The 27061-nt window shown below is 39.3% G+C and overlaps 1 long non-coding RNA gene across 1 annotated transcript in view; it reads left to right on the top strand.

Annotated features, from left to right (window-relative positions):
- Window positions 1-27061, top strand: part of LOC140481023 (uncharacterized) — a 358110-nt gene that overhangs the window by 182882 nt on the left and 148167 nt on the right. The window contains exon 2 of the long non-coding RNA XR_011961458.1: window positions 1066-1218. This is a non-coding gene — a long non-coding RNA (uncharacterized lncRNA). The remainder of the gene's footprint in view (window positions 1-1065; window positions 1219-27061) is intronic.

Raw genomic sequence — 27061 nt, 5'->3', positions numbered from 1 at the left:
AATCAAGGGAATAAACAGGGGTTCAAAGGGTTAGTCAGGTAACTGAGGGCATAGTCAGGGATGTCAATACACTTGATTGAGTTGAATGGTTATAAAGAGTTAGAAAGGAATTCTGCTGACTGTGGTTTACTGGGTAACTAACTAGGTAACTACATCAGAACTGTTTAAGCCTCTGACACAAGCTCACTTAAATCACAAATGGGATTTTTTTTTATTCTGATTGGTTTACTGGCCAGATCTTCCAATTTTTAGTTCACTGTGTTCCACCATGCATCTTGGGCTAAACGTCCAGTCACCAATTACCTCGAATCTTGAAGATCTGGGCCATTAAGTCATGGGGTAAAAGAATTTCAGGAGCGATTTTCAATGTATGCAAAGGTAAGGAAATGGGTAGGAAGCACAAGTGTCCTCAACAATCTTTGGCCAGGAGTGGTAAAAATCAGCTGATCTATGAACCAGTTAGAAAGTGTGCCAGGATGTGACTTAGCTGCTATGGTTAAATATTCTGTTGACTTACCATTCAGGCTTGTGAATAAAGAATAATAATTCCTTGAACTTGATGTTGGAGGATCATTGACACTTGTAGCGCCCTATCCTCCTAGTGTTCACAAGAGGAGAGAAATAGAAGAAACTAATAAATGCATATTAATAAGGCTAACAGCAGCACAACTATTGTTAACTAGTGAGGGCACAGTGGTTTAGCTTTTGTGAAGTGGAGGGAGCTGAAAAGATATGATGAATCACAACAAAACATTTCCTGTGCAAATTTTATTTTTGGGTGTCAGTGGAATTACCGTTAACTTTTATTGAAAACAATGATTCCATAGAAATATCTAGTCGTTAGCATTTGCCAATCAACATGTTCACAGTAGACCATGTCAATTCAATCAGCCAAGGTCAATATTATTACTGTCGCCAGGTAATAAAGCTGAGATATCCAATTTTTGCTTTGTTTCACAATGCTGCTTGATGTAGGTGGAGGCTTTTATAGTTCACCAGTCTAATTAACATTGATGTACCACATTTTAGAAGGTTATGCTTATATTTTAATTATTTCTGATACAGGAGGAGAAGAAACGAAGTTGGCTGAGAGCACCTGCTTCCTTTTTTCTTTGTTCTTAATGGGATTCCAGTGTATCTACCATGAACAACTGCATTTTGACCATCAGTGATTATAATTGCTGTGCTGCTCTTCACATCATGGTTTCACCATCAGTAGTAAGTAAAAGGGATAAGCTATTACGGTTAAATTCATAGTGCTATTGTCTTTGTCTTGATATATGCGATTCAGTGCCCTATTTATTGTCTGTTACACTTACCGGGTTAGTGATAAAATCCTATAAATTACAATGTCAAAATATATCCAACGAAAAATAATCTTTTACAGTTAAACACTAAAGGAACAATGGTATCTCTTTGCTGACAGGTAAAGAACTTTTATATCTTGATGAGCAGTTCAGAACAACTTAGAATTAAATTTTAAATGAACTATCCCAATGGGAGCAATTTGAAACTAATGTGATGGCTGAGACACCCATGGGGACAATGATTTTACGTCATCCAACATTGTTCATTGACTTCAATGGAGAGTTGTATTGGGTTGAGTGTACTACCATCATTCCACTGGGGTTTCCCCACCTCACATTTGGTTAAAATGGACCTCCCTGTCTTAATGAATAAAACATTGTCTGTATCATTATTGAAGATAGCCCAACCAAAAATACTTCAAGTTTATTCCCTGCTGTGTTCTGTGTTTGTGTCTTTGAGTTTGGTTTCAACTGGGGTGAAGGCTAGGAAGAGGACAAAGTGACCACAGTTCTGATTGTTAATCAGAAGCCCACTTGTCAACTGGTGTCAAATTTAATGATGATACCATTCATTGTCAAGTTGAAGTCTATATCCATAAAGACTTGTATTACATCCAGGCTTGCACTGAGAAGTGGCAGGTAACATTCGCATTGCACAAGTACCAAGCAATTATTATCTCTAACATGACAGAATCTAATTACACTGAAATTCAAAGGTATGTCCATCACTGAATTTGCCACTATCAATATGCTAAGGGATAATTTCCACATATCTGGGTGAATACAGTTCCCCAAACACTCAAGGAGCTTGATACATCTGAGACAAAACAATCCATTTAATCATCACTCCATCCACCACCTTTAAACATTTAATTCCTTCCCCACCAATGTAACATAGCAGTATTGTGTACCATATCCAAGTGCATGCACGACAACAATTTGCAATGGCTCTTTAAATTGTACCATCCAAACGAGCAACCTCTACAACCTAGGAAGGAACAAGTGTGGAGGGTGATTAGAGGAGCTGATCAGGGTGTTATGGAAGGATGCTGACAGGGAAGACCTGTCTGGTGGTTGCATCATGACAGTGGTTGTACGGTCACTGAGAGCCTTAGTAGTGGCAATCTGAGCTTGTGTGAAACTGAAATTGCACATTACGCAAGTTGCAATTTCCACAACAGCCTTCAAACATAAGGTGGCTGGTGCTTATGCTATGATAAAAGTGGAGGTGTCAGCTATCACACACTGCAAGTTGTTTGGTGCCTAGGGTATGCTGATGGAAAGAGACATTAGTTCTGTGTTGGAAAAGAGAAGCTCTAAGATCTGCACAGAATATTTTACCAAATTGGTGCCCAACTCCTCTATGTACATTGGTACTAAATACAGCCTTTCTAACAGGCTTCCCAGTTTACCAAGCATTTGGCTATGACCACAAAACAGCTTTCTTCTGTAAGCAAGCCCATCAAAGTCATCATTTGTGGCCTCAGCACAGAAACAAGCAACCTCATCTTTTCCATGAGACCAGTAAACATTTACATGCTCTTTGTCAGTATAGTCACCTGTAATCCTGGTATTGAACTCTTTTCCCATCTCTTGCCACTGTTTTCTGAGCAAATGTCTGAGATCTTCCTGGCCTCCTGAGGATAGAAGATGCTCCTTCTCCATTCTCGCTTTACCCAAAACCTCAATTAAATCTTTGGAAACATCAGTGTATGTATTCTCTCATGGTCAACCATTCTCTATTGTTTTCTGAGTTAGATTCACTTATAGGATAATTCCCAATATCTATTCCAGCCACAACATACATATTCTCAATGGACAGGAGCCTAGCTTTACATGTTGTTAGACAGTCATGATATTGTTCAACATTTTATTGCTGACTCCACAAAGCAGTCTTTATCTTTGTGTTTGCTTGTCCCTCCATTTGAATTTGCCATGAATTTCTGCCTCCAGTGCTGCAGCACTTTGGATACATGGGTTAGGGAACCACAGAGTTATGGGAATCAGTGTGCCGGGATTTGCTTTCATCTTTTTCCTTTTCTGCTACTGTTCTGCCTATCATTAAGACATTGCGCCTCAAAACATGAGAGACTTTGACAGATGTAGCCATTTAAGTTATTGGTAGCAAGCTCCTCCCAGTCACAGACATTAAAAACATGAAAAATAAATAAGGCTCTTTAATTTGCTGTGAAAAGGTTTTTAACACATCTGCCTTGAGATAGACTGCATTTGCAAGTTTAGGTTTTTCAGTTTTTGGATGGCAGGTTGTACTGATAAGAGTCTGTAACACAGTTTGTAAGAGAAACAGACAGGAAACTGAGTGAAAGGGAAAGTGGTCTTAAGAAATAATATTGAAGGATTATGAAATTAATAGTGTCAGGATTAAGAGGCGATATAACTTAGACTGCGTGAACCTAGTTACAAATCAAGTAAACAAAAAGATTGAAGGAAAGCCAACATTTTAAACAAGAAGCATCAACTCGAAAAAGGATTTTTTTATTCTAAGTTTTGTCTTATTTAATTGGTAAAGTTAATGTTCAGTGCCAGAGTGGTTAACCATAAGTAATTATCTATCATATTATTATTGGAGGACAAAATTGAATTTTCATGCTGAAATTTAGTTTGTATGTAGCTTGCACTTACAGCAATATGACACATTTCATTGGAGACCTCGGTTAGTGATTTTTTTTTGGCAAAGCTAACCAGGAGGTGGCACAAATCAGACAGCTATTCTTTGATTTCTTCATTAGCCCACACATCTGATCCTGTCTGAAATCACTGCCTTTGGAATGCTGTTAGCCTTGTCATTGCCTTAACCAAAGACAGTAATTAAAAATGGTAGAACAGAATTTATTATTTCCTTAATGCTATGGTCATTGAACAAGTTGAAGCTATCAAGATTGAAATTGATAGATCTTGGCTAGATGGATTATGGAACTATAGAACTAGTGAGGTTAAGGTTCAGGTCAACCATGAACTATTTGAATACCAAAGCTCAAGAGGCTGAATGGCCTATTCTTGTTCCTATATATTAGTTAGATTTGAAGTTCAATTTTAAACTCCAGTTGGATAAGAACCATGAATTGTCCTCATCCTGCCAGTTGAGTGAGGGTTAAAAGTTTTAATGATCAAAAAGTATATTTACCTGCTGTCCTTCCATCTTGACCTCCGCACTGAAAAAAAATTGATCAATGTGTTGTGTCAGATGCTCATTTTGATCTGCTAATATATGGCAAGTTAGCAACCTCAGATCATTGTCTAGACAAGGACATGTTGATCGTGTCAGTAGAAAGTTTATTCATTTTATCGGTATTGATGTTCATTATTGATTGATTGCTAAAAACCTACTATATTTAAATGACAACCCAAAATAGTTGAAGCATGCTTATATAGGCAGCTTTTTTTAGCTTTACTTCTCCATCAATGATAACAGGTCACTACACAGAGACAAATTTATCTTAACCTTCCTTATAAGCTTAATGTTTGTGGGACCAACTTTACAATTCAGTATATTTTTTGCAAGTTCTTCATCATATGTTTAACATGCAAAACCACAAAATAATCAGGTGCAACTACTTTTAAACTCTGTGACAATGATCCCAAGTAGATAGGATTTAATTCATTACACTAGTCTTGTGTAACCGATGATTGAGATGGAAATATATCATTGAGGTGGGTGTAATGGTGAATTAGAAACTCTCAGTCACCCAAAGCCTTATTTTGTTGACTGAGGGACGTTAAGTATGGCATCTTGAGTCCAAAATGCTCTGGAGCATGAAATAATTCAGAGTTTTTGTTTAAAATGTCGAATAATTTCTCTTTTTTTATTTTGGATTTGGACAGGAATTACCCCTTGTTCAACTATGATTTGGGGTTTAAAGGTCTTGAGTTAGTGTTGACCTTATCTGGCAAACCATTTACTCACATGAAGCCACATCATGCATTTTATTGGATTTCTCAACAGGTTGCTGCGGAAACCAGCTGAAAAATCCTTATTAACAAAGAATATGTTCTTAGTTCATGTCACCTATGTTCTGTATTTTAGGCTATGACTGATGTCAAGGTTCTTGCTGGGACGTTAACTATTACATCTAAGAGCTGGATTCTTCAATCATTATTTTTAGAAAGTTTTTCATCAAAGTAATCATTTTGTAAAGAGACAGAATTAGCAGAATTGCATGTTAACTGTCAAATGCTTAAGTCTTGCTTGGCACATTATCTTTGCTATGTATTGTTTTAACATAGAAACATAAAAGATAGGAGTAGGCCATTCGGCCCCTTCAGCCTGATCTCCCTTTCAGTATGGATGATCACTGAACTCAATGCCCTAATCCTGCCTTTCCTCCATATCCCTTGATCCCTTTAGCAAGGTTAGATCTCATGGAATACAAGGAGAACTAGCCACTTGGATACAGAACTGGCTCAAAGGTAGAAGATGGAGGGTGCTGGTGGAGAGTTGTTTTTCAGACTGGAGGTCTGTGACCAGTGGAATACTAGGCCCATTACTTTTCGTCATTTATATAAGTGATTTGGATGTCAGCATAAGACGTATAGTTAGTAAGTTTGCAGATGACACCAAAATTGAAGGTTTAGTGGACAGCGAAGGAAGTTACCTCAGATTACAGTGGCATCTTGATCAGATGGGCCAATGGAATGAGAAGTGGCAGATTGAGTTTAATTTAGATAAATGTGAGGTGCTGCATCTTGGGAAAGCAGACCTTAGCAGGACTTTTACATTTATTGGTAAAGTCCTATGGAGTGTTGCTGAACAAAGAGACCTTGGCGTGTAGGTTCATAGCTCCTTGAAAGTGGAGTTGCAGGTAGATAGGATAGTGAAAAAGGCATTTGGTATGCTTTCTTTTATTGGTCAGAGTATTAAGTACAGAGTTGGGAGGTCATGTTGCAGCTGTACAGGACATTGTTTAGGCTACTTTTAGAATATTGCATGCAATTCTGGTCTCCATCCTATCAGAAGGATGTTGTGAATCTTGAAAGGGTTCAGAAAAGATTTTCAAGGATCTTGCCAGGGTTGGAAGATTTGAGCTATAGGGAAAGGTTGAATAGGCTGGGGTTGTTTTCTCTGGAGGGTCGGAGGCTGAGGGGTGACTTTATAGAGGTTTATAAAATCATGAGGGGCATGGATAGTGCAAATAGACAAAGTCTCTTCCCTGGGGTGAAGGAGTCCAGAACTAGACGGCATAGTTGTAGGGTGAGAGGGGAATGATAGAAAAGAGACCTAAGGGGCTACGTTTTCACGCAGAGGGTGGTACATGTACAGAATGAGCTGCCAGATGAAGTGGTGGAGGCTGGTACAATTGCAACATTTAAAAGACATCTGGATGGGTATATGAATAGGAAGTTTTTGGAGGGATATGGGCCGGGTGCTGGCAGGTGGGACTAGATTGGGTTTGGATATCTGGCCAGCATGGATGAGTTGGACCGAAGGGTCTGTTTCCATGCTGCACATCTCTATGACTCTTTAACTACATCTTTCTTCTTCTTGAAAACACATAATCTTTTGGCTTCAACCACTTTCTGTAGTAATTAAAATGCCTCAATGGATAATCTTTCCAGTAAGTTTTGGAGGCTGCAGCATTTTTATCAGGGTATACAATAACTGGGCAAGTATTTCAATGATCATTTATCCCAAAGTAAAAGAAGTGAATATTGAATCTAAGTACGTTACTAGGTTAGCTTCTCCTATTTAAACATATGTTACTATCCTTTATATTCTTTGGGGTTGGCAAAGTAGTTCATCCTGGTAATATCATATGACTTCAATCCTCCACTATCAAATAATGAAATGTTTATTGTGCTAATGAAATTTCCAACAGTATGATTCATAAAAATGAATTTCCATTGCTCCTTTTTTTAACCTTTCCAAATGCACAGTCGGTTACACTGAGGGGAAGATTACCTCCTTATTTTGCATTCTTTATAAATTCATCTTATGATTTTCGTTCAGAAAGCACACGAGTGCAATCAGAGGAAAGTGTTACTCTAATTTTGTTCTTTTGTTATATTCTTTTTGTTATTTATCACTCCTGACAAGAAAGGGGAAAGATTTTGTTTATGTCATGTCTGAAAGACAGTCAAAAAACCAAGGATACGGAGCTGGATTTCATGCTTGAGCCATACCTGAAATTGAAATGATTGCCAAAATGAAATCTGGAGACATCCACATATTCAGTGTACATGGCTAAAACATGTATTAGCCTCCTTTCTGTACACCAAGTAAGAATCTGTTTTGGAAACCAATCCCTAAAATTTGCAAGAATTGAACTTAGCATGTGTGTTGTAAGCTTATAAGGGACTGCTGAAAAATAGAAACATAAAAAATAGATGCCACAGTAGGCCATTCAGCCCTTCGAAGGTGTACCACCACTCAATATGATCATGGCTGATCATGGAATTTCAGTATCACACTCCTGCTTTTTCTCCATTCCTCTTTATCCCTTAGGCCATAAGAGCCACGTCCAGCTCCCTCTTGAATATATCTAATGAACCGTCTCCAACAGGTTTCTGTGATAGAGAATTCGACAGGGCATCAACATTAAGATAAATTTTCTAGAATTAATTTATCTCAGTGTGAAGGCTAATAGGAACAGTGCAATGTTCCTCTTCAACCTGCAGCAATACTGCAAAATATTCCTGGCTCATGCTCGCCTGTCAATCCCTGCCTACTGCTTTGTCCCTTCAGAATGTAACTGAAGACCCCTGATGGTATCAAGGCTGGCTCAAAGGTGCCTCCTCCCTAATCCAGCCATCAACATCCTGGGGCCTTCACTGTTTGGTTTGTAACAAGTCATTGATTTTCTCCAACTTCTGATTTAAAAAACAATTTATTCCCCAAAGTATTGTGTTGAATTTAGGTCAATGGTTCTTTGGAGTTGGTTAACTTAGTTAGTTGGATGGCCAGTTTGAGTTACAGCACAATGTAATGGCATGGTTCAATTCCTGACCAGTTAAGGTTACCACGAAGTCTATCACTTTCTTCATGAGGTTACCACCTCCTTCTCAACCTCCCTCCTCTCCTGGGGTAAGATGACCCCCAGGTTAAGCCACCACCAGTCATCTCCCTCTTATGAAGGCATAGGACTGCAGTGGCTTCAACCTAATGGTCCTCAGTAAATTGAGGCAATGAACAATTATCTTGTGTCAGCTTTGATTGCTCCAGCTAAGAGTCAACGTAAGACAGAATGAATCAAAGTTTCCCGATCCTGGGAAAGAACGAGTTAAATTAAGAGAAAAACACAGCAGATGTTGGAAGTATAGAAGTATAAATAGAAAATGCTGGAAATACTCAGCAGGACAGGCAGCATCTGTGGGAAATAAACAGAGTTAATATTACAGGTTGATGACCTTTCATCAGAACCCCCATTGAACTGAACCATTAACTCTGTTTCTGTCTCCAAAGGTGCTGCCTAACCTATTGTCAGGTTCTTCAGCATTCCTGTTTTTATGGTGGTTAGATTAAAGAGACTTTTCATTTCAGCATTGAGGAAGCAGAGGATAAAAATGCTGTAGGGCAGCACATGGGGTGTTTGAGAAGAACAGGCAAGAAAAGATAAATTGTAGTGTCATTAAAATGCAGCAAGATAAGAACAAAATGTGAGCGAGTGGGAGATTGGGAGGCTAAAGATGAGATATAGTGAGATGTTTTACTTCTGAACTACATTATCAGCTTATTCAGTATTGCAACCTACAGAGTTCCAAGCCTTAAACCCATTGTTCTTTTTTCATTCTTTTTCTTGTTCAATTCACTCATAGCTAAATTCTAACATGGTTAGTTTATATTTAAACAAGACACATGTACTTTTCAGAAAAATAATTTTTATAGGAAAATATGCTGAACTGTATTTAACAAAAGAATAAAAAAATGATCAACTGGACAAGACAATGAAATGTTTTCTCATTCATTCATTATATCCAGTATGCTGCTTTTCCCAGTCTTATCAAATTGCTTTTTCTTGTAATTACTGATGAAATATTTGATCTTCATGATGAATACATGATTAGTTTTCATGAAATCAGTCAACCAGAATGCTTGGCACCACTCATCTGAGACATCGTTGATTTAACTGTTAGGAAGCACACAGTCATCTTCAGTAAGACAACTGGATTCTGGTCTTCGGGGAAAAGGGAGGTGAATAAAGGGCACCTTTATGGGTAATGATATTACACCAACAGATATTTTAGGTTTCACTAATTCAGTATTGCATTCTGTTCCTTTGTTCCTATTTTCACTATTCCTGTGAAGGAACCAGTATCTACTATATCCAGCTAACATTCTAAATGTAGCTTTTAATTTCTGAAAGCATTTCATTGTCGCTACTCTTATATGAAGATTCATGAGGAACTGCATTTAGAAGGTAGGAGTTGTAGGTCTGTGTAGACTTAAGCTGCTGAGATCTTTTGTGATAATTTTGATATTGGTGCCAAATGTCAAAACATTACGAATACTGCACCGCTTTTAATTGTTTTTATACACGATGTCCTCCAAATATTCTTTAACATCCTTAGATGTGTAATTCTAACAGCTATAGCTTGGGTAAAACAAATATAGAAAATGAACTTGTGCCATTATTGTTTTATCATAGAAAAAGAAGTCTCTTTTTTATATCGCTTGTGGACTGAACTTTGAAAGTAATGAACGCACAAATTGGCTAAGTATTAGATGAAAATAAGGAAGACTTGAAGATCACAATATGAGTCTGTCCCATCCATTAATTGTGTTCTGCAGAAAACGTGCTCTTGCTGTGTAAGACATAGGTGTTAATGTCAAGGTACTGTATCACTCAGACTAATATAGGTTCCTTTTAACATGTTCTAAGCTTTGCAAAAATAATTTCATTTATATTATGGAAGGCTTGCTCTTCTTTTATAACATTTTAATATACACTCCTGAGTCATTATCCAGCTCTTCAATGGGATTTGGGACACATCTAAGTGACTGGATCAATTTTTTTCAGAGATTCATAACATTCATTCAACCACAAATAGTGTACAAGAATATTGTCAAAAACTACTATTCCTATTTAAATGAAGTTGATAATTTCCACATAATGGGAAACTGAAATTCAGCCCGAATTAAACAACTTCAAATTGAAAAGGAAGCACATATAAACGCAAAATTAAAGCATTAACTCACAAGTTTAGAATTCGTTCCTAACCCTGGATTGTGATATTGTGCAAGTCCTTTAGGATATTTAGTATGCTTAGAAATTAAAACATCTTTTCAGGAATCAACTCATTTACTAATGCCAATTTGTGTGTCCTCTTCCTTTAATGTGTTTCACATCTAAGCTGACAATCTTTCATTTATAGACACTGGGACACCAGTTAATACACCTAGGGCATCATTCCTATTTTTACATCAAGTGGAGGGTCACATGTATTTGCAGTTGCTTTTAGCTATGACACTTGTACTTATTAACCTTTTGCAATTGGTAACCTAACCAAAAATCAGTACACTGCAGCTTTCAGGGCATGTTACTTTTCTTTTGGTATTTATTTTATATAAGTTAATGAAGTGCTGAAAAAGCTATAGTGAAATCAGTTGCTTATTGTTTTAGCACCACCTGCTGGTTTAGATTCCCTTGTTCTCTGAGGTTATTGCTGAACTTCATGATGGTTATCTCCACATCTCTTTATCCTAAATCCACTGAGAGAGTCTAGATTATGCTGTGGACAGAAAAGGAAGCAAACAAAATAAGTTGGGCGTTTCCAATCCAGTAAGATTTTGTTATGAAGCATGCACTCAGATGCTCACTATTCTAGATTATCATTTTGCCTTGGGCTTCTTTCTGCTCTTCAACACTTATTGATTCTATCTGACCTTTCATTTCTGGTTCCAGGGAGGATTATCCATCATCTGCTTGCCTTGCAGCATACATTCCAGAATTCAATAGAAGATGCTGCTCAGAAGCAAAAATGTATCAATGCGATTTCTCAATCGCTTAATCTTCCACAGTTTGAAACATTCTGACTTTGGTTAACCAAACACTACCAAGATATTGTTTCTAGTCATCTATCCCTTCACACAGATCTCCTAATTCTGCTCTAGTTTCTCTACAATTCAAGACAGTTGTGTGATGTGTGATCCTTTCACTTCTAATATTTAATATTACATAGAATTTACAACACTGAAATCTGGTCCACTCTAGTGTTTATACACCACAAGATTCTCCTCACATTTTGTCTGTCTCAACTCATTCTTTCAACATGTCTTTCTATTTTTTTTTCATGTAGGCTTTAGTTGCCTTTCAAAGGTATCTGAGCTAATTGCATTGACCACTTTCATGTGGCCACGAGTCCACTTTGAGACCAACGTTAAAGAAATTTGTCCTTATTTCTCCATTGGATTTATTAGCAGTTACCTTGCTAATATTCCCAGTGTTAAATTTTCTCACACATGGTGATCTGCCTCTGCATCTACTCTATTGAACCCATTCATAACTTTACAGATCTCAATAAGGTCATCTCTATCTCTTCTTTCGAAGGCAAAATGCTTCAAGCCGTTCAGTTCATTTTATCCCAATAGTTGTGAGCTTTTCATTTTGGTACCAACTTGGTAAAGCATTTTTCCAATTCCTTCAATAGAGCTGTATTAAGCATAGTATTTAAAATGCAGCCTGTTCAGAGTCCTTTAAGTTTAACATTTTACCAGCATTAAACTCCATGTCCATAAAATGAATCATAATGCATCGTTAGCATTTTGAATGGCTTTCCTGACCTGCTATGCAATCATTTATTCACCTGTATTTCCATTCTTCTCTTTTCAGTTTCTTACTTCCTGTGGTGTAGGTGTTGTTGTTACTTACTCTACAAATGCATCTCGTCACATTTATCTGCATCAAAAGTGTTGCTTCCACAATCCCTGATTATTAACAATTTACAGACAAATTTATGCAAATATTTGTGACCCTGTAATGATAAGATGTGAGCTCTGTGTTTACTACCAGCATCCCTGCCAATGTACAATGTTCCTACTCCATGACCAATCTCGGCCTTCAAATGGACATTGAATGAGGTGATCTTGCTACCACTGGCATTTACCCAGTACTAAACAAGGCCTGAACATACAGCCTGCTCAACAAACAAATCCATGCAGGGCTGCTTGCTGGCCCCCTCAGGGCCCTTTTTCAAAGACACCTCCCCATATGACCCTCCCCAATTAACACTCCCATCATGCTTTCAGTCACATGTAGTTTGGGATCCAGCAGTGATCCAGAACCTTGAGTGGGTGTCATCCCAGCAGCAGGCAGCTTCTAATTGCCAGGCAGCTCTCAGTGGCAAGCTCTTTGCTCCCTTGGTCTGAGTGGCACTTAATAAAATGAAGCTTTCCTAAAAATACTTGATGCCAGGCTGTCATCAGCTCTCCAGCAGACAGATGAGAATCTCATCACTTCTGTTAAATACCACTCCCAGGTTTCAGCTTGATCGGATCGTTTGCCCACAAAAATGATAGGGAATCCCCACTAGAAGCAGATCATACTCAAAACGCTCAAAAGATCGGGCCAGGTCTGTGAAGAGAGAAAAAGAATAAGTATTTCAGCTCAATGATCTTTCAGCAGGACAGACAATAATTAGAGACTTAACCAAACATAAAGATGATTTTGAGGAAGCACAAAAGTCATGAAGGGAAGATGAAAAGGAAAGAACTATGATAGGATAGAAGGCAAGGAGTGGCTAAATGTCAAAAAAAGGAATAAGGAATGATGGTGCATGGCAATGGGAAGTGGGGAAGGTTAACTAAAGAAATAAAGGAGCATGTATGAATAGTAATGACAGAATAATTTGAATAGAACTGGAAAAAAAAGATATTCCATGTAACTATTGAAAAGGCAGTTTCACCCAGACGGGCTCCCAAAACATTTCCTGCTATTTAGAACAAATGAGTAGAATCAAAGGAGAAATTATTTAATATCACAACAGGTTCAGCTATGTGGATTGGGGTCATTGGTGGGTGAGGCCCAATTTGAGCGAGAAGCAGAGAGCGTTCAGATTGTCCTGGTGGGAGATAGAGGTGTGGAGAGACAGGATATCCATGATGGAAAGGAAACCATGAGGAATATAAAGCTTAAGATTGTTCAAGTGGCAGAGGAGAGTCACAGAGGTAATGGCAAAGAAACTGAATAAGGCAAAATAAAATGGGTGCAACCTCCTAGGAGCCTAAATAAGGAGGTTTTGGCTAGATTTGTGGCAGAATCATATGAGTTGGCAACGTCGATCTTGAGCAACTTGCTGCATCTTTTATGCATTGTCTCATTAGAGTCAGAGTGAGTGCCCGATGACCAGTTCATTGCTTGCTCCAATGGACCTCCATGTTAGACATCAGGCATCAATCTCTCAGGAAAATACGCGACCCCACATTCATGGACATTAGCATCTGATATCTGCTAGCCTCTAAGAATCCTCATGGAGCATCTATAATCCACTTAGAGGACGTTTCTGTATTTCAAATCTGCACCCTGGACTGTACATGCAACTATTATCATAATGCTGGACACTGTGCTCAGGGATACACTTCCAACTCATGGACTGGATTAAACTGTATGCCCAGCCTGTTCACTTTAGCCATGGCACTCACTTACTCTGAGCCTACCAGGAGGCTCACAGCATCCCAGTCTTACATTGTCTTACCTGCTCTTTTTGTGCCTTAATCCCTCAGCTGGTGATATCAGGCTCACAGTACTACTGTATCATCTTCGAGGAGAAAGTAAGGACTGCAGATGCTGGAGATCAGATCTGAAAATGTGTTGCTGGAAAAGCGCAGCAGGTCAGGCAGCATCAAAGGAGCAGGAGAATCGACATTTCGGGCATAAGCCCAAAGATTCCTGAAGAAGGTCTTATGCCCGAAACATCGATTCTCCTGTTCATTGGATGCTGCCTGACCTGCTGCGCTTTTCCAGCAACACATTTTCAGCTACTGTATCATCTTGCCATTTGACGCAAACCCCACAAAGGCTGGAACCTTCTCATGGCTATCAGCAGTCCTCTGTCAAGCCAAGGGAGACAGCTTCTTATACCAGCCCAGGGGTTTAGACACGGTTAGTCAGCCACATGTGGTGGTCAGATTCAAGTTGCTCTCCATGTGAGGGGTGAAGAGTCAAAGATCGGGCAGTCCACCATCTGTCTTGACTTTTTCTGGCCTGTTGTGGGATTTTTTCCTCCTATAATAATGAGCGAGAGGCTGTTATTAAGAGCGGTGAAAGTGGGTGGCATGGCTGATATTTTTGGTGAGGTGGGGAGGTGTCCTGTGTGAGCGAGGAGGCACCTCAGAGGGCATGCAGAGTTAGTGCTGTCAGGGATTGACGTGAGTGAGTGTCACTGAGGGAAGATGTTGCTGGCAATATTAAGTGGTAGAGCTTGAGCCTTGGTGGAATGTAGGTATGGTGGCAGAGATGGAGTGAGTAAGCAGAGTGAGAGAGAAGATAATATTGCTTATGCTGGCAGAGAGAAAAAGGACTTTGCCCTCTTGCTACAATGCCATGCATTCCACTAGAAGGCTGAGACTGCTCTAACCCAAATGAAGTTCTCATAACAGCCCAGCATGGACTATGGTGTGAGCTCCACTCGTGGTGGGGGAAAGGAACTACCTCCCCCATGTCCCACAGGACCTTGGAACTATTTCCTCCTCTATACCATGTCTGGGGTATTTTCTGCAACCACGCACGGCAGCTCAGCACTGACAGAGCTTGTCCAAGTGCACAGTGGGTTTTTGAAAATTGCATTGGCATCCAGGATGCCAGTCAATTCTGTGATATCCTAGCAGTGACAAATGTTTTCAGGAATGGTGCGTGGTAAGACCAACCAGAACTGAGTGAGAGGGATACTATAGGCATGAGGCAAATAACGGGGCATGTGAGATAAGGAGAGAAGACTAAGTCTTCCCAGGGTTAAAAACCCTCCAAACAAAACTCAACTCAAATGGCACTTAGCCAAATAAAGTGAGATTCAACTCAGAGTTCAGAGATAGGCAGAAATATGTCACGTTAATGTGTAAAGAAGCTGAAATGATATTTCTAACAGATCAGTCCTGTTTGTAAATCCTAGGATTGCGATAGAAGTGGGCTGAGCGGGATTGGTGACCATTATCCTGGATACCATGGAGGGAAGGTCTAAAGTGATGATCTTAGCAGTAGTCTGAGGAACGATAGCTTGATGTTGGTGGTGGGGTAGAGGACAAGACCAGGAATGGCAGAAGCAGTCAGAGTTGGCTTTCAGCCTCTGCAAAGTTTGATTCTCTGTGACATCACTCTGTCAGCAGTTTTCATGTAAAAAAATCGCAAAATACGGGGTTATAGTCCAACAGGTTTACATGGAAGCACTAGCTTTCGGAGGGTTGCTCCTTCATCAGATAGCTGTTAATGACTATGCCAGTGTTCACGTAGTGCAATGTTGCAAGTTCAAAGGAAGGTATGAGTGAAGAGAGTAGAACTTCTGATGATGAATATCATTCTGGCAGTCCTCAATTAATCAATCTATAGAGAATAAGATGTCAAAGGGAGTAATCCGGATAGTATGGAGATTCGGAAATCAAGAGGAAAATTCTGTTCTGTGCCAGAAGACTACTCCACTTTTGCCAAGGAAGAAGGTGCAAAGCCAAAGACAATAAAGAAGATCTCAACATTATGCTGAACTCAAAGTTCATTCAAGTGGTGATGAAGGAAGGATCGAGAAGGAAACTTGAAGGAGATGGAAAAAGGTGAGATTAAAAGGAGGGATGAGGTCAAAGGAAAGGGCAAGGATTGCATTAGTCATGCATTATTGAGTTGTATTTACAAATTTATCAAATTTATCAGCAAATGATCAAGAAAAAGACATTGGGGTAGAAATTCAGATAGGTCCATTTTCACAAGCAAACTGTGTCTAAGTCATGTCCAGTGGGATCAGAGGAGTCATTCAGATAATGTTGGAGGTGAAACAAACATTGCTCCCAATGTCTATCCTGCCTTCACAGGTAACATGTCATTTTAGGAAACCAAGTTAACCTGTTAGCTTTGTGTGGGTAAGGGGAGGGACTGATATATTTGGAGGATGGAGTGTTTGCCCCTGGAAGCAGCCAGCAGAGGAGTAATGGACCCAGAAAAGCACATCTGCTCCTCCTGGTTGATTCTATTTTTAACATTTATTTCCCTTTCTCATGGTGAGTGTAATCTGGAAAAGCAACGAATCTGGAACTGCCTTCACCACCAACAGTACAGTCTCATTTTATGAGAGATTCTAAAACGGATTTTAAACGTCTTGTTAGTTCATTGTGAACAGCTTAATACGTGCCAGACACATTGATAGGATGTCAATCAGACAACCTACATTTGTTTTTTAATTCAACTTTAAGACACAAAATAGGCCATGTTTGTACAAAATAGATTTATCACTGAACAATTTCTAGCCCACTGAGGAATACACTTGAAAATAGTTCCAGCTGATTAGTATGAAGACATGGTACAAGGTGAAATTTATCTTGAAGAAAAACAGTGTTTACATCTTGACAGTTCATTTCATATTCCACTCTAGTCACATTCTTACTGACTCAGAAAAGACAATTAGGCAGAGTGTAAGACCAGTAGCCAAGCTGCTATCACTCATTTGTTTTTATCAATGAAGAAAAGTTCCCTTTACTTTACCAATGTGAATTTATACAATGTCATTTAATGTAGTTAACTGTTCCAAAGTATTTTATCGGAGTGTTATTGGACAAAATTTGACTCTTAGATACATAAGGGAAAAGTGAGCCAGGTTATCAAAAGCTTGGTAAAAGAGGTAGATTTTAAGGAGCAGCTTATAAGATGAGAGAGAGAAAGAGAGAGGTGTAGAGACTTAGGGAGTGTATTGAGCTTCAACTCAGCTAACCAAAGGCAGAGCTGCCAGTGGAGAAGGAATAAAAATCATATTGAAACTTTTCTTGGAGGATTATGGAGCAGGAAAACGTTAGAGTAATAGGAAGGGCCTATTTTCTGGAAAGAATTGAGGACAGGAACAATTTTTGTTTTAATTGACATGTTGTCAGACTGGGAGCAACTGTAGGTCAGCATCATACTGGGAGAATGGGACATGGTGCAAATTAATATCTGGGAAGCAGAGTTTCAAAGAAGTTCGAGATTATGAAGGGTGGAAAATAGCAGCCCAGCCAGACAAGCATTAGAATTATGAAAGTAGGGGTAACTGGGCAGTATTGGTGATTGATTGATATGTGGTGGGAAGCTCATCCCAGTGGTGGACGTTCTTTTTACCAAAGATATACAAAAAACTGGCATAATGCTGGCACAGGCACTTTGAGCATATCAGCATAAATGTCAGTACACAGTGAAATACTGAGGAAGGATATGTATGGTGCAGTATCAAGGCTCATGGGATTTAAAACAGGCTGATAAATGGAAAGCCTTTATTAGGGCCTTGAAGTAATGCTGTATAATCATAATGTGCAGATGCTTAATGTGCACTTTGCCACTCTTTTAATGGAATCACTCTTTTAATGGAGTCACTAACCCCTTTGCTTTAAATGGATTACTGCCTCTGTTATAATAGAATGCCATCAAAATGTATTGTGCTAATCAGCAAAAATTATGGAGTTACTTGAAGGCCTGTATTTGTGTTTATCTATTATTACTTTTATACACGCAAATTGCATGTATATTTACAGTGAAGGTATTCCCAGTGTTCTAAACAATAGTCGTTCCTCGGTAAACATGATAAAATTAGATTATCTGAACATTACATTGGCATTATTGTCTGTGGGAGCTTGCTTTGTGTAAATTGGCTATCTCAATTCTAATATTCCAACCCTGACTCTAATTCAAAAGCACTTTAATGACAGTTGAATATTCTGTTCTGAAAGGTGCTATATAAACACAAGTCTATTTTATCACATGCATCAATAGGCACATAGGAGAAATAATGGTCCAATCCAACATGAAAGTATAAGTAATCTCACAACCCGTACCCTTTACCTCACTTCATCTTTCCAGAACAAGAATATGCAAACGTGCAAAATTAAGATCTTTCATGATTCTTTGAATGAATTAAATATAAAAATGTAGAGCCAAGCATTACAATCCAGATGTTTATTGATTTTTCAAAAAAGACCTAAAACTCTCAGGACTCCATAATATTTTTATTATGGAGTCATAGAATCATACAGCATGAAATCAGACCTTCAATCCAACCAGTCCACGTCCACTGTGTTCCCAAATTAAACTTGCCCCATGTGCTGCACTTGGAGCATATCCCTCCAAACCTTTCCTATCATGGAGTCATCCAAATGTCTTTTAAACTTTGTAACTGTACCTGTATCCATCAGTTTCTTTGGCAGTTCAATTCACACACAAACCACTCTCTGTGTTAAAAAAAAATGCCCCCATGTCCTTTTTAAATCTTTCTCCTCTCATGTTAAGAATATGCCCCTTTGTTTTGAACTCTCCCACCTTACAGAAGAGACCCCTGTCACTCACCTTATCTATGCCCCTCCAGTGAAAAAAGTCCAAACCTTTCCAGTCATTTTTTATATCTCAAACCCTCCATTCCTGGCAATATCCCAATAAATTGTTTCTGAACTCGCTCCGGTTTTTCAGAACTATCATTCTTGACCTCCCCAGGTTAGTGAATGATTGTTTTCTTCAATTTGCAGGCAATTTAAATAAACATTAGGAGTTCCCTGCTGCCCTGACGATCAATTATTTATTCATCTGTACACTTAATGTTGCTAAGAAAGAACATGCATTTTGATAGAATATAAATACATGAAAGATTCTTGGGGAAAGATAATCAGGTTTATGAAGCCTATCAATGCAGCACTGTGAGGACACTGTACTGTCAGAGGAGCTTTCTTTTATGTGAGATGTTGAACCAGGACCCCATCTGTTTCTACAGCTCAATGTAAAAGATTCTTAGGCATTATTCAAAGAAGTATTTTTTTGGTTCTTCTGGTGTATTCACCAATAATTAGCCATCAACACAAATCATTGAAACAACTTATCTGCTTGGTATTGCACTACTGTTTGTGAGGGTCTTACAAAGCAAAAATTAGCTGTCATTTTTCTGATATTAAAATAGTGACTATAATTCACAAATATTTTGGGCAAACCTCAAGCGCTTTTGAATGTTCTGAGTTCACAGAAGTTGGTTTGTAAATAAAAGTCTTTCCTTTTTTTATTTCTTTCTCTCTCTCACCCACCCTGATACTGTGCAAACCATACTTGCAAGCAACTACTTTAATCAGAGCTAACAACTACAGGTCAGTCAGATGAACACGTTGAGCTGAATTTCCCCATCTCCCAAATGACATTGAAAAAGCCTGAACAATGATGGGTCAGATAGGAAAGTATGACAAATTTGGAAAAGCAAGAATCTTGATATTGAGGAATTTGTCTAGTTCAAAATCAGATTTTGGGTAGTGAGGTGAGAATCTCATTAGTGGCTGGTGAATGGCCCACTTGCATGCATTTCCATGTTATTAGTACCGAATGTTATGTCATTTATGTGCAGTTTTGTATTCTCCCATCCACCAGATATTTGCTGTTCTCAGCTTCCATTTTGGGCAACAGTCTACAATATCTCAGGCCTCACAGCACTGGCTGTGACCTCCTGTATCTCCCATCCACAATGATTGGCATCTAACAGGTGCCAGCCTTACCATGCCACCATGAACATCCCAAATTCATTTAGAAAATAGTTAGCAACTTTACTGCTACACCTCAGAGCATACCATCATCTTTCTTTGGAATGCTGCTGCCAGAACACTTTGTGATCACGGACGAGCACCCACCTCGTGGAGTGGTCCAGGGTGTACCTCCGAGCTCCTCACTTGCTCCTTTAGTGCTCCCTCATTTTATGCCACTTCGATGCTCACAGCATTTCTCCTTTGCCTTGCATTACCTTTTAGCACTTTGCTACATCATTCAGAACTGAAAGACTCACAGTACTTCTCTCTTGACTTGCCTTTTAGCACAGATGCAAAGCCATGCAGCTTGAGATGGTTATCAGCAATGGTCAGGTCAAGGAGGTGGACATGTTGCTGCATAACACTGGGTTCCATCAATTTCTCATCTGCATCACGTGTCAGCAGCTAACTAGGCAGCATAATGAATGTGATTTGAACAAATGGCCATATCACCAAGCTTAAGGGGAGTAGTTTTCAGTCAATGAGACTGTCTTCAGACAGGGTTAGGTGGCACAGTAAGTCAAGTACATCATCCAATCTCAGTCCAGGGGCTTGGACAAGATTGGTCAGGTGCTCTCAGTATTTAGGGTCAGGGTTTCCCTACAACTACAGTTCAGGGAATGGGCCACAGTCAGTTCAGCAGATCCAATGGAACCAGTCCAAGATTCATAGTTGAAGTCAGATTAGGTCAGTTGGGAGTTGAACAGCAATCGGTCAGGTTACAGATCAGTCAGGACTGTTTGTCAGATTTCTCAGAGTGGTGAGGGTGGCCCATGGTTGTTCTTAGAGATGGGCTCAGTGAAAGACAAAGGAAATTATCAGGGGGCTCTGCTGTGGAAGAGAAGCTAAAGAAGTCAATTGTATGGATTGTAGGCAGCTTTCAGAATGCTGAAGTACATAATTGTGAAGGAGGGGAATCTGAATATAGTGGGATGAGAAAATAGTATATGAGAGGACCTGAGTTATTGTGGAACAGGGTATCATCAGTGATCATAACCACCCTGACTTTGATTTGTGGTGTGGGGATAGGGGGACACGGTATTAGCAATCTGACTACAGTTGCAATCTTCTACTGTATTTGCGTGGCATGGCTTGTGCTTCATAGATCAGAATAAAGTCCCCTTCATGTGTAAGCAATCCATAGTCCTCAATGCCTCACTGTTAGGAGAACTATGCTAAAGCATCACTTGTGTGTGATGTAATGCTGGCTGTTTGCATTGCTGAGGAGCTATATTGTTTCTGGTTTTCCCCACAGGGGTTCATTGGAACCTTGACCAATGGATCCATCCACAAAACAAGTGATCATCACCGAGACTGCAGTGTTACAAAAACACGGAGAAGTGAAGAAGGAACAGATGTGTCAGCAATCCAGGGGCAGAAGCATCTTCCATTAGCTACTGAAAAACCTACACATGAACAGGTCACAGCAGAAGGTCCTCTCAGCATAGGGAGTTTGTTCAGGAGGACCAGAGTACTTCGTTCTTGATGCCATTTCTCTTGATTGGATAAGGTGGATGCAGCTACAGACTGAGGATGTACCAGGGTATTTTCACAGAACTACACCAACTGCTTCCACACGAAGGGGTGTGGGACCATCCTATCCCACTGGCTATCCAGGTGACAGCTGCACTAAATGTTTATGCTGCTGGCTGCTTCCATGAATCCACTGAGGACCTGGGCAGGATATCTCAATCCTCAACGTACAAACGTAGGTTGTTACCAATACAATTTGTGCCTGATCACAATGCATTCTCTTGTTTCCCTCTGGTGAAATCACTGCTGCACCTTGAGCTTTGTCAACGCAGGCTGTACACACATTGTGTTGACAAAGCTACATCACAACATAGCTTATTGTATTCGCAGAAAAGGGTTCCACTTCATCCAAGTATGAGTCATCATAAAAGTCTGCATTAAGGGCTCTGGAAGCTGCATGTTACTATTACCTTGAGAACTCCCATGTTTCTGTTCAGTTCATGCTGGATGCATTATTGGGAGACAAAAGCTACTGTTTGCAACCATGGTGGATTATTCTATTACACAAACCCCTGACTGAGGCAGAACCATACAATACAACACATTCTTCTACCTGGAACATTAGAGAGCAGACAATAGATCTCCTGAAGTAAAGTTCCAATGGTTGGATCAATTTGAGTGGGCCTTGCAGTCTAATCGAAATCCTACTATGCAGTGTTTTGTGCAACTGGAGTGAAGAGCAGGATATGAGGGACGTTGAAAAGCTGAGAGAGCAGCAGAGCCCATCCAAAATGGAAGAGGAGAACATTGAGCAAGAGGAACATCACCTTCAGCATGATAAAAGCACTGCAATATCAGGTGCAACAAACTAGAAAGGACTTAATTGACACTTATTTCTATTGGATGTGATCTGGGTTCAGTGGTCACTTATTGACTGTAATTTTTTCATTAATCAGAAGATTAATGGTCCTTGTTTGTCACAGAAGGAAATACAGTTTTTTCTTAATTTGGTATTTCTTTGCTTTTTTTTACCCATTTATAGGATCTGGTATTATTAGTGATAGCAGCATTTATTCCCGATTGCAAGTTGCCCTTAAGAAGGTGATGGTGAAATGCTTTCTTGAACTGCTGCAGCCCATTTGTTATAGGCCACTCACAGTGCTGTTAGAGAGCAGATTCCAGGATTCTGATCCTGAGGGAATAGCAATAGGTTTCCAAATATGGATGCTGAGCATCTTAGATGGGCATCTACAGATGGTTGGGTTCCCATGAAACTGATCTCCTGTCCTTCTAGATGGAAATGGTCAAAGGTTTGAAAAATGCTATCTAAGGAGTCTTTGTGAATTTCTGCAGTGCATCATGTAGATGGAGTGGATGTTTGAGGATGTGGTGTCAATCAAGTGACTTACTTTGTCTTAGATGGCGTCAAGCTTCTTGAATGTTGTTGAAGCTGCACTTGTCCAGACAAGAGGGGATTATTCCATAACACTCCTGATTTATGCCTTGTGGATGGTGAACAAGCTTTTGGGAGTCATGAGATGAGTTATCCACTACAGAATTTCTATCCTCCAACCTCCTATTATAACCTTAGTATTGATATAGAAGGTTCAATTCTATTTTTGTTCAATGGTAACTGCAGGATTTTGGTAGTGGGGAATTTAGTGAAGGTAATGCCATGGAATCCAAGATTAGATTCTCTTTTTTTTTGGAGATGCTTGTTGCCCAGCATTTGTGTAGCATGAATGTGACTTATCACTTTTCATCTCAAGATTAAATAATGTCCAAGTCGTATTCCATTTGATCATGGACTGCTTCAGTCTCTGAAGAGGTAAGAAATTGTGCTAAACATTATGAATCATCTGCAAACTAGAGATTGAAGCAGCTGAAGATAGATACACCTCAGACACTATTCTGAGATCTCCTGCAGAGACCTCCTGGCGCTTACACAACTGACCTACAACAACCACAAACATCATCCTTTGTGTCAGGTATAACTCTGACCAATGAAGAGTGTTCTCCTCCCAAACCCTCCACCGATTCCCATTGCCTCCAGTTTTGCTGGGAGTCCTTGGTACCACATTCAATCAAATATGGCATTGATGTCAAGGGCAATCAATCTCACCTCACGTCTGGAACTCAACTCTTTCATTCCATGCTTGAATCTAAAGCCTCAATTCTGATGAAGGGCTTATGCCCGAATTGTCAATTCTCCTGCTCTTCGAATGCTGCCTGACCTGCTGTGCTTTTCCAGCACCATACTCTCGACTTGAATCAAACATTGCCATGAGGTCAGAAGCTGAGTGAACATGGCAGAATGCAAACTGAGCGTCGCTCAGCAACTGTTGCATGAAAGTATTGTTAATGTCATCTTCTGTAGCTTTACATTCTGTTGTTGAATAAATAACAATGTTTTCAACCATCTGAAGGCTCTCCTGTATGTGATGCTCTCGCACTGAACAGTGAGAAGATGTCATGCTACAACAGACGTTAGGGAAAGAGTAGTACTCCCTGAGACAGAGTACTATGATGATCAGGTTCTAAGGACAGTTAACCTGTGTAGCTTGATTCTTGTAGCAGTTACAATGACAATCTGTCATGCAGGAGATAATGTAGAATAGCAATACATTTACTGTAAGTTTATATTTCTAATTACTTGTCACTTGTGGCCACCCTTATCCCTTCAGATACTTTTTCTTTTTCACTCTCCTTCCATTATGTGCACTGTGAAGGACAGCACTGAATGACAGTGATTGACTTGGCTTTAAATGTGGCATCGAATGTCCTGAGAGGTCTCAGCAATGGACAGTACTTCCACCATTGCTGAATGTGCAATAGTGTGAACATGGTGCCATAGAGACATGGTGCATATATAATAAAGTGAGGAGTAGGGAATGGCCTCAGATATGCCACTGAGCTCAGAGCGATACCCTCCAAGATGCTTCACAAAACTGACAGCCACTTTTTGATAAATTTCAACCCATTGTTTGAATTTGAAAGCTACAGAGTACATATTTTCTGTCACTTTAGACAAACCACATGGTGAATATGTATACAGCTAAAAGTCTCACAGTAATAACAAAATGTTTCTTCTCTTACATCAGCTGTAATCTCTTTCAGTTTGGCTCAAAAATGTAACCTGGCCTCATAGTTGAAAATGAGAGGTTATTTAATTCAGTTTAAAGATGTCAAGCTAAGCTGCACAAAGTAATCAAATGCAAGACTTTCTACTCTATCGAGCCCCTGTCACAAAGGACTACATAATTGAATAAAGTTTCTTTCCAATTTTTGAATTAAAATTTCATGAAATTCAGTTCGTCCTTTAGAAAGACTGAAATATGTTGCTTAGTTTGTTTCTAAAATTTAAAATCATGTTTACTCAAAAATATGTAAAGATATGCTTTAAAGGGGATGAAAAACATATTTGGACTGGTATTGAGTCTGACAGGAGTAGTCGTCAAGTTTTCTTTTTTAAATCTTACATACCATTAATCCAGTTCCCACTTAGAAGTACTTCTAAAAGGTAGTGTGTAGGATGAAGTGTGATAAAATTTGACAAGTACTTGTCAAGTCCTGATCTATCTGTCCTTTTGACAGCAGGTCCACTGGCCTGTTCTATCCAAAAAATCTATTTTATTGAAACTGATGAACTTCTCTGAGAGAGGAATCAGAGCTCGTCAGAATTGTTGGCCTGTCACAGATGCAGTATTTTTGATCATACAGCCCTTTATTCTGCTTTCACACCACATTATGTCCAATCAATACCAGCGAGTATCTTGGTTCCCCAGTCAGAACCACATCTCAGGATAAAGTCGGGAGACCTGCTAATTGAAGAGAATATAGAGACTCAGGTAGCAGTGCCCTCAGGCCACTGCAGAATTTGACTGTGCCTCTTTTCATGCTGCACTAGAAATGCTGGAAATAACATCTGGAGAACTGACAGGCATGGAGGACAGCAATCAATTCCTGTCACTTGCCACCAATGTTCATTGCGGTGCTGATGCGATGTAGGATGCTCATCTTTCCTGACTATAGAAACTGTCAATCTTCTAACTAGGCACAGTACTCATAAATGCTTGATATTGGGCATCAAAACCATTTAATCTTTGAAGACTTCTACCATGGATTTCAGTGTTTCAGATTCAGGAAAACCCCCTGCAGAGTATGCATGTTTTTAAATCTATAGTTATAACTGTAACGAGTGGTGCAGTATCCATAACCACAAAGCATCTTGAGAACAATGATTAAAGTGTCCACTCACATTTCTGTGAAGTAAGGAACTGACAGGGCTGTGCTCCCACCCTCAAATGTTCATGGGAAAGGCTGTCACCTAGAAAATGAAGTAGGTCACTTTCCCACCAGTTAGCAAAAGATGTTGGGCGCATCAGCCCTTTACAAGTTGTACGACAGAAGATACAGCACCATTGGCAAAAAGATAGCACAAGGGTAGGCTGGCATGACATTATACCAAGGCTGAATTGGGCTGAAAGCTTGATATCTCTTAACTTACAGCATCAACAAGTTAGACCAATTTGACATCTGGTCCATCGGATTACCTAGAAAGCTTTTGCTTTGTAGTCCTTGTAGAAAAAATGTCAACAATTTAAGGTTTTCTGAACAGATCCAATTTCAATTCATGTTGGTAAAAATGTGTGTGGAGACCTAAAGGCAGCAGGTAGGATGGAGAATTCCAATAGAATTGTAGAAGCTTAAAAGGTGACTCGAATCATGCTAAAATTTATCTTCCTTCAATTCACAGGTTTGCTTGGATCATATTGATGTGACAATGTGATTGGATTATGTGTTTAGGCATTGGATAACTTTAGATTCCATGCCATTTCTAAAAGATACTACATAAAATGCTTTTTTTAGAAAAAAGGAAGGAGAAAAATTGATAAATAGCATGAGGTTAATGACACATTATATTTTTTCTATAAAGACATGTAGAACATCAAGAAGTACTTACACTTGAATCCATTGCCTCAGTTAGCCTAAGATACAGATTTGCCACTTATGAGGATATAAGCAAAAAGATAGAAATGGACATGAATATATTAAGTGCGTGCAAATCTGTAGCAAATTAAGTTCAATATAGGGAAGTGAGAGGTCATTTATATTGGATCCAGTGCCACAAACCTCTCGGATATCTATTTTCCTTCAATTCTGGTTGCTTCAGCATCCCCAGATTTAATTGTTCCTCCATCAGTCAATGTGCCTTCAGCTGCCATGGCCCTAGGCTCTGCGATGCCCTCTCTAGACCACTTCACACAGTGACCTCTTGTCCACCCTTTAAGGCAGTCATTAAATCCTTTAATCAAACCTTTGACCAAGTTTTTGGTCATCTGTCCCAAATGTGACTTAGTGTAAAATTTGTTTCAATAACAATCTAATGAAGTACCATAGAATATCTTATTTTATTACAAGAGCTATATAAGTTGTTCTGATTGTTATTGTTGGGTCCAAGAAATATTAGACTATTTGTTTTCAGGGTGCAGGAGTAGGAATTGTAGAGAAGCAAAGGGATCTGGACATCCACATACATAAATCACGAAAAGATGGTGCTTAGATGGAGAAGGTAGTCTAAATAAATTTTAAAATATTAGCATTTCTCTCATTTGGG

Source organism: Chiloscyllium punctatum, chromosome 9 (assembly GCF_047496795.1).
Source record: "Chiloscyllium punctatum isolate Juve2018m chromosome 9, sChiPun1.3, whole genome shotgun sequence".
NCBI classification, from domain to species: domain Eukaryota; kingdom Metazoa; phylum Chordata; class Chondrichthyes; order Orectolobiformes; family Hemiscylliidae; genus Chiloscyllium; species Chiloscyllium punctatum.
This window is presented reverse-complemented; position numbering and strand designations above follow the sequence as displayed.